The sequence below is a fragment of the Triturus cristatus genome, chromosome 4_2 (assembly GCF_964204655.1).
Source record: "Triturus cristatus chromosome 4_2, aTriCri1.1, whole genome shotgun sequence".
Lineage (NCBI taxonomy): Eukaryota > Metazoa > Chordata > Amphibia > Caudata > Salamandridae > Triturus > Triturus cristatus.
This window is the reverse complement of record NC_140586.1, coordinates 36,650,650-36,659,179: the sequence shown is the minus strand read 5'-3', so window position 1 is coordinate 36,659,179 and position 8,530 is coordinate 36,650,650. Positions and strand designations below refer to the sequence as shown.

Below are 8,530 nucleotides of genomic sequence, written 5' to 3'. Positions count from 1 at the left end.
CAGCTCACTGGGCTTCACTCCCACTACATCAACGGACCAACCTTACTCTAATTCCCTCCTGGTGGCTCAGTCCATGCAGTTGCTGACGTACGAATCATTTTAGAACCTCCCAGACCCTGGACCATGCTCTGCGTCACCGCCTCTATCCTCTACGACGTCATCTGTCACCTGATTCACCACCTGTGTGTCAGCCTCGAGCGCGATTGCGATTGGCGGGTGGTGTACAGATACGCCCACTTTGTGTTGCTATGCCCCCAATTGGCTGGTAATACGGTCGGTCACACATTGATCCTGTTGGACTAGAGGGCGGGCACTTCCGCTCTGGTGTTGCGTAGCAGCAGCGCCTTGAGTCCGGAGGTGGCGACGGTATCTCAGGGGAGTCTGGGAGTGGAGCTATCGGGGGCGGGGAATGCTCGATACGGGGCGACCTTAGCGGGAAGACACGGGCCTCGGCTTTTCAAGATGAAGGAGTAGATTCTTGCACACAGGCCGAGGAAGGCATATGTGGAGAGTGAACACACCACTTAACAGGACACCGGGGAAAGTGCATCTTCGCCTTTTAGCTTGGAAGGCTGTCAGGATTCATACGGGGGGAACGCAGGATTCAGTGGAGAAGAGACCGCGGCGAAGGACAATTCCTGCTTGGTGTGACCGAGGAGCTCTCTAACTTTGGAGACACGCACACTGGTATGAGTGGGATTTGGGGATCGTCAGGTTTTCCAAGGATGCGTTAGCGTAGTGTGGGGGAGGTAGAGGAAACACTAATCTAGCAATAAATCTTACGTGGTAAACACATTTGGAGTGCTTATGAGGGCAGGGAAATCTATGGTCATGATCCGTGATGTTTGCTCTGAATGGGCCATGCTGAAATGGTGATCGGCCACGAATATGGATGTAGTGCGGTCTGTCAAAAATCAATAAGAAATGAAAGTTGTGAAACTGGAGTAATAATGGGTCTAATTGATAGGAACATTGGTCCTGTCTGGTAACCGATTTGTGCGGCAGGCATGGTTACTGACCAAAGGGCATGGGTGCAGCTCATGCCCAGTTCCCTCCGAGCACAGCGGTAGTGGAAGTAGGATATGTTTAGAGGGGAAGGATGCTGGCCATTGTCATGTGCCCCCTAAGCAGAGCCATCCTTAAATTCTGCCGCAGGCATGTTTTGACTAATGGTCATGTATTTGCTGGGAAGTTGGGGGTGCTGTTACCATAAGTTATGAAAGGTAATATTTAGGTTTAGATCATAAGAAGAATGTTCTCAGCAAAGTTTTCAAAACTCGTATTTCTCAGAAGTGGTATTATGAACAATAAAAAGGTTGGAAAGTAGGGGAATATGGTATGCTACGGTTTAAGAAAGCATGACATGAAAGCTATATTACACTCAATTTTAGGATTCTGTTGACATTTCTAAATGGCTGATAGTTGAATAAAATATCACGAGCATCCTGCGTTCTTTGTATAGTATTAGGGCTATCTGCTTTATAAACGTGTCCATTCCTTTTGCACCACACCATCCTATTAGCTGCAATCCAAAATCTTGCAGGATATCCTGCTTCAGGCAATTCCGGTCCCTTTTTCATTCACCCTGAGAGGCAGCTGGAGTAGTTTACTTCCCATTGTCCAATCGCTACCTGAATATCTGCCCCATGACCTTAAGTATGGAGAAAGGGATGTAAGCAGCTCCTCTGAACTAGTATAACAGTTATACTCTATAATGTTGTTCGGTACCTGTGTAGCTATGGAAATAATACTTTACCATTTTCATACTTTAACAAAGTTGGAGAGGCTTAAAAAATACATGCAATGTGCTAAGCCCTGCAACTTTACTGACCCCTGTATGGAATCATAATGCACAGTTGCTTATTTGTATTCTCTTTTATATATCAGCTACAAATTCCTGCCATACATTATAAGGATATCACATGTCACTGCGGTGTTCCATGGCCATATAGAGTAACAAGACCAAAGGCTGACTTCACTTATGAAGTCATAGAACTTCCAGGTGGTTTGCAGTATCCTTTTAACGTACAGCAGAGGGTATGTTATTCCTTATAATACATAAATACACTATCACTTTTCCCACAAACATCTTAAATCCTTGGAGTCTTGCTTCTTCATATGAAATAAATAGTATGTACATAAACATTAAGACTAAGAGCCAAATCTGTAGTGCAAATTTAATTCCACCAAAAAACAATTAGTAATTTATAGCCTAAACCATTATAATCGCTTTCATGTAAATCAGATTGGCTGTAGCTCAGAATGAGTTGTAACACGTAGAGAGATTGGTTTTTTTCCCATGTAAAAATGCCTGTGCAAAAAAAAAGTTGACATAAATTTCTCCTTTCTGTTGATAACTGTTCATTATAGATAGAACCGCTTTTCCTTGCTCTTATCGGTTTATTTCATTGCTTAAACCACATCTATGTTGATGCTTCCTGACCTGTGTTTTTTAAATTTATTTTTAATACTGGCTGTTGGCTGTAGCAACAGGCATTATGATGTCACAACTCCACTGTAATAAAGAAATAAGAGGCCGGTTTTTAAAGTAGGTTTGGAGGCTTACCATGTATTAAAGAGACCTATACTGCCCTTTTCACAAAGGTAAATTTGGGCAAAAACATACATTTATGACCACTTTTACATGCTTTTATACCTACATGGAATTAATGGAAAACCTAAAAGGAATACATATTCAGATTGGTCAACTCCATCCTATCCACTACATTACTATCTATAGTTAGGTCATCGTAAAGAACTGGCTAGATTTAGTGGCTGAAAGCTTTGACTTGGGATACTTCCAAGACCTTCTGGAATTACGATGTGGAAAAATTACCACCCCATTTAAGTTTTCACAGATTGGAATAAGGAATATTCTGCAGCTTTAGAATTTTTTAATCTGATTTCTGCCGATTTTCTCTCTTTCCAAATTGAAACCTGGTAAAATTTTACTTGCAAGAAAATCTCTGAAGTGCGGCATTATCAGCCAACTCAGATTACCAAGATTGGACGCAAACTGTTTCGGGCCAACTTGTAACTAGCCCCTAAATCATGGTCATAACTTAATGCACAGTTTTTAACAGGATTTAAGGTAAAATGGGTACAGGCCATAACACTTAAATATGTCACTGGTACTGATAACCATCAGCTATGGCACTTTTGAAAATAAAAAAAACATACTGCTTTACAAAATTCTTAACCAGTTCTGAATGATCCTCAGTAAATCAAGCCTTCCTGCAATATTCAGGAGAAGTTCTGCTATTTTTATAGCACTATGTGTAAATGTTTTTGAAGCACCTTTGCTGATATGTTTTAGTACTTTAGGGACTTGTTGTTTTGCAGTCTGTATCTGTTGAAACGTTAATTTCCATTGAAACTTTAATTGTTTTCATTAAACAAATGGATGCAAACTTGTTTTATGCATTGCTTAATGTAACATACGTCACTTTAGGGCGAAGCCTATTAGACTGTGCATCTGTCTGGTTTGCTTAAGACTTTTTGGGACATTCTGAAAGCTTCAGTGGAAATCCATTCTGCTCATTGCTTACTAATGGTGTTGTGTTGTGTTTTGTTACTCACAGTTGCTTGCTTTATTTGCTGGCTTCATTTGTTTTAGGCTGTCCAGCTTGAGTTAGACCCTCCTGTGTACTGTATTCTTCCATAGGTGCTTACTTTCTGTAAACAGGCCTATCATTTTATTCTTCGCTTGTCACGTGCTGTGCATTCAAAGACCGAGTTCAAATGTCAGGCTCTGCCTTCCGAGTGAGCTTAGTTACTTTTCGTTCTCTGACTTCAAAGTGAGAGGATTTATATGACAGTCATGCTGGGTATGGGGGGGGGGGGGGTGCTGAAGGTATGCTTTACAATGTTTTTTTATAGCACACCACAAAGTTTCAATGTCTGTAAATGAACTGCATTCTTTTCAGAATATATCAGAATGAAGAAAGCACAAATGAAGATTTTGTTGTTGCAATTTTTAAATATGTGGGAAACAAATATTGTAATACATTCAAAACATATCGATACACCCAGTGATGACATTTCCACACATTATCGTTTTGTGCGCTGTATAGTTTTATCATTAAAACTATGTCTGTGCAAGTGTAATGGTCATTGCAATTGAAAATGCTTTGCTTGTAACGGCAGTCCACTACCACACCATGCATACTCCACTCCATGACCCTCCACTCTGACACTTTATACCACTCAATGCCCCTCTGCGTCCCTCAACTCCCTGCCCTTCAACTCCCTCTACACTCTTAACTTTTAGCCATGCTGAACGGCATCCGCGCTGGTGTACTACATGCCAATAGCTCTTACATAGACAAGACTATTTGCTTTACCAATGCTTTTAGAATTGAGAATAGGAAGAGTTCCTATTTATTAAGCCATTGCTACTCATTTCATCAATATCGGACGAATGAAGTGCTGAAAACCCCATGCTTTGTTTTCAAATCGGTCTCCTGCAGGTTACATGTGACTACCAGAAGTTACAAAACTGGCACAAACACCCGTCTAAGTACTTATACATCATGTATGTATAATGAGCCACTGAATGTTCTTTGGTAGCTAACTGTCCCATGGTAACATGTTTTTAGGTCTCGGCTAGCGAAGGCTGCGCTTGCGCAGTCTCGCTCGCGAGATTTAATGACTTGGAGAAGAGGGGCTTGAACCTGCCCCTCTTCTCCCCTGTTCTCCATTGGCTGGCCTCTTGAATGCTGGCCAGCCATTGGAGAAGAGGTCAGTCATTCCGATTAGGCCCCGTCCTTTTCGGATCGGGGGGCGTGTTTTTTGCAGGAAGTCTCATTCTCTCCTCCAGCCAATGGCTGGAGGAGAGAAAAGACAAACGCCCCCGAATCCGAAAATGCCGCTGCCTTTCTCCGAGGCATTTCTGCTCTGCCTCGGAGAAAGGCAGTGGTGTGCTTGTTCGTCCTCCCAAAGCGCAAACTCTGTTTCGCGGGAAAAGCTACAGCCGCGGTTCGGATTGGTTATTTGACAATCTAATGTCGATTCATTGGCTGGAAATAACAAGAAACACGGAAAAGGACAAGTCCGATTTCTCCAAAACACATGTGGGAACTTGGTGGCCATGTTGGACTTGAAATATTAGGATTTAGTCTACTTACGCGGTGCAAAATTGCAGATTAAAAAATATTATCTGGTGTACGGATAATATTGCTTGTCAGCTGTTGCTGTTAAAGGTTTCTTTAAGGCCACCGCCGCCACCTTACCGAAAGTGTATTCACAAACAATATGCGCTGCTACACCTACTTTTTGTCTTACGAGAAAGGAGTCGTGTCTATACCGATAAACGGCCGTAGGCAAATTACTATAGAGAAGCACATCTCTCAAGAAAGGCTCAGTGCGCTGCCATTGCAGTTGGAGCTACATTTGCACTGATATAGCAAACTGTATTTTCTACCTCACCACCCTCCCATCATAAATCATTAATTGGCAGGTCAAAATATAAGCACGTTCAGGTATGCAACTGGCAGACCTATAGGCTTGCTATTGCCAATGTTTGTTTAGTATGTCGAAATAGTGCTCCTCTATTAGTGGCATGTAATGTGAAAGAGAAAAGCACGAACCACCCGGGGCTGTGAATGAACATAGTTGCCATCTTGAAGTGGTTAGCACTTTTAGTGTTGCCGAAATTACTATGGGAATTTCATATACAGCGCAATATCTCCAGCAATTATGGAACATTTTTCACACTTTTTATGAGGGCACAACAGTGGTAAAGATTGTATCAGAACGTACAACCCGTTTAAATAGTATTAAGCACCTCTGCTTTTCACAGAATTATTTTGGTTCGATTGTATTTTTAATTTTTTGGGGATTTTCCATGTTTTTTGGCATTAGTCGTCACTTTTCTTATTACAAGAATTATATTAACTTTCCAAGTACGAACTCACTGCTACTGTAAGCCCAATGAAAACGCCCCTATTTGGTAGAGCAGCTGGTTTGTATGACCTTCCAATTGGAAGACGCGTTTCTGTTGGAAATGACACATGCGTCCTACTATCCAATGGATGGGTGCGTTTCTACGAGTCATGTCAGACTTGGTCCAATGAGAGTGTACGGCTGTTTTTGGGCGGGGCGGCAGTCACATGATCCCAGTGGCTCTAGCTGTGTCTCTTGACGGGTCCCATCATGGTAAGTGGGGTGTGACTGAAGGAAACTGGGTCTGGGGGCACTTGGGTCACCAGTTGGTCCCGACTGCAGCCGGGGCTCATCATTCTACACTAAGTTGTTTTTCTCTTGCCCAAGCTTTCGTATGCATTTAACGCTGATCTATCCCAGGAACCTTCACCTGCCTCTCACAAACCATCCCTGGTGAGGGACCCTGCTATTTCCTTTTCCCCTCTCCAAAGGCCCACCTTTTTTGTCTCGAACCATGCCCATTCTCACCCAATCTTTTCGTCCTCCAATCACCCAGCCGGCCACATAGCACCTATCCCTTACCCTTCATATCCGTAGCGGTTGAGATAGCATATTATTAGGGCCCCAGAGGTTTATTAGAAGTACAGTAGAATTCTGCCTAAACCACTCATTCCTCCGACCCAGCTCCCTTTCTATCCCAGGTACCCAGCTTGTCTTATGGTTTCTAATCTTCCCTCAAACTCGGATTGCGCGGTAATATTAACTTGATTTGAAGATTTGGTCCATACTCATATGACCCCTGTGGTGACACAAGTTTTACCTTCGTCTCACTGTATTGTTTGCAGTTTTGAGAAGCCCCCCCCCCGCCCATCCATCATTCCCTTAAAAAATAATTTAAAAAGGCGTGCCCTTTATGAGAGCTTCACTTGGCAGCTGTGCGGTCGCTAGGTCTGTTTCCTTTAATAGATCGATGGGGATTGAATAATATGCCATATAACGTTTTTCTGTTAAATGCTTTACACATTTCATCGCAATCTTTTGTTTATCTGACTCATCTTGTACTTCTAGCAGCAGTTTAGTTTTACACTGATCAATTTGAAAATTTGTATGGCATATGGATAATGTTTCTTATGCTTTACAGTGAACTTGGGTTGACACTTTCTGCTTCATGATCCCAGAAAATATTGCGAAGTGCTTTTAAAGATGCCGCCCAAGAAATGCGCGATGTAGACTTGGAGCCAAAAACTCTTGATGTGCGTAGCCTCGGGTTTAGTTGTGCACAAGAGTTGTATTTACACTTGACTGGTGGATACCTTTGAGGGATTGCTTTGTGGAATAGTTTGTTATGGGATAATGAAGAATACTAGGTCCTTCTTTACGGGAGGCGCACATCGTGATTTTGACACACACTTTTATGTACCCCTGAATGGTGTTTGTATTCTCGACACAGTAAACGGGCACAATTCGTTTTTTACCAGCACAATTTGTCAGGTAAAACATGGCACAAATCACCGTGGCATAAAGCACCTATCACCGTTTGCTTTCCTCTCAGTGGGGAATAATATAATATGTTAGAAAGTTATCCGCTGGTCCAAGGAGCTTACATCGAAATGGAGTACAACTTGCACAGCCAGTAAATACTGAAGTCTTCTCAATGTGTTCTTCCGGGGTAAAACATTTGTGGCCCGGACGCCAAGCAATCTGCACCTGTCTAGGGATTAGTGTATAAGTGATTGCATTGGGGTTATGGATTGTGAATAATAATAAAATAACCTGTTTTTTATATAGTGCTTTGTACCGCACTTCTGCAATTTTAAGTTTTCTAAGTGACAGGATTTGTTTTAACTTTTTTTGTACTTACCTAATATTCGTCGAAGCTCCCTACAAAGAATTTGCTTGTTAAGTCCAGATATAAAACTGTGCTCAGGGTGTAGTTTTAGTACCTACCCGTCTAATTTGTTGTGGCATTAATATCTGCCCGCCTTACTGTTTAAAAATTAGGGTCAGCCATATGGTGGGCAAGAATATGGGTAGAGATCCCCAGTTTGCAAGTGGCCTTTAACAGGTTTTATAGCATGTTGACTATTTAAAGTATTTTCATTTGTGATAAACTATGTAACATAGTCTAACCATGTCCGGAATTTCGGCGTCAACATTGACGACTCTCTGTCTTGGCACTAACAAGCCGTCCGGGTCGCGGCCACATGTTTTACCATCTTAAGATGGCTGCGAAAAATTATTTGGATGTTACCCACTGCTACGCAAACAAGCATTTACAATGCAATGGTCTCGGCATTGGTAAAGTTAGAGCTATTGGCATTGCTCATGACATTATTTTTGTTTATGTTTTTGTTTTTAAAACATTTAAAGAAACGGCATTGTCCTGAGCAATGCCAATAGCTCTAACTTTAACAATGCCGAGACCGTTGCATTGTAAATGCTTGTTTCTTTTAGTGCTGCAAGTTAGGCCCTACAGAAGAGTGAAAATAAAAAGAATGAAGCCTAATATATATATTCTCTAATGGTACTCATAATAGAGCCACTTTTCTTGAGAAACTAATATTAGTTTAAGTTATATAGCAATATATTACTAACGCATCATTAGTTAGCGCACTGTCTTTTACAGACCTCACATTTTTTTAATTGA

The 8,530-nt window shown here is 41.8% G+C and overlaps 1 protein-coding gene across 1 annotated transcript in view; it reads left to right on the top strand.

The window, feature by feature from the left end:
* The first annotated feature begins 308 nt into the window (after positions 1-308).
* RNF41 (ring finger protein 41) overlaps positions 309-8,530 on the top strand; it is a 317,703-nt gene continuing 309,481 nt past the window's right edge. Inside the window, exon 1 of the mRNA XM_085600310.1 lies at positions 309-687. The gene's annotated coding sequence lies outside the window, so the exon portion shown is untranslated. The remainder of the gene's footprint in view (positions 688-8,530) is intronic.